Genomic DNA, 274 nt, shown 5'->3' with positions numbered 1-274 from the left:
CCAGTATTACCACCGGATACATAAATGCCACAGACACATAATTGGGTGAACCTTTTCAGATTGTGACTCAGATTTGCTAAAGTCCCCAATTAGAGGTGTCCATGGTTCTTAAGCACACTCTTCTTTTGCTTTGGACCTTGACTTTAACCGCTCAGTCTCAAGTTTTCACTTGACACCTTCACGCCACAAGCATATGGTTAGGGACAGCTTGGTTTAGCCGCTTAGGCCAGGATTTTATTCCTTTAGGCCCTCCTATCCACTGATGCTCAAAGTC

This window comes from Arachis ipaensis, chromosome B02, assembly GCF_000816755.2.
Source record: "Arachis ipaensis cultivar K30076 chromosome B02, Araip1.1, whole genome shotgun sequence".
NCBI lineage: Eukaryota > Viridiplantae > Streptophyta > Magnoliopsida > Fabales > Fabaceae > Arachis > Arachis ipaensis.
This window is presented reverse-complemented; position numbering follows the sequence as displayed.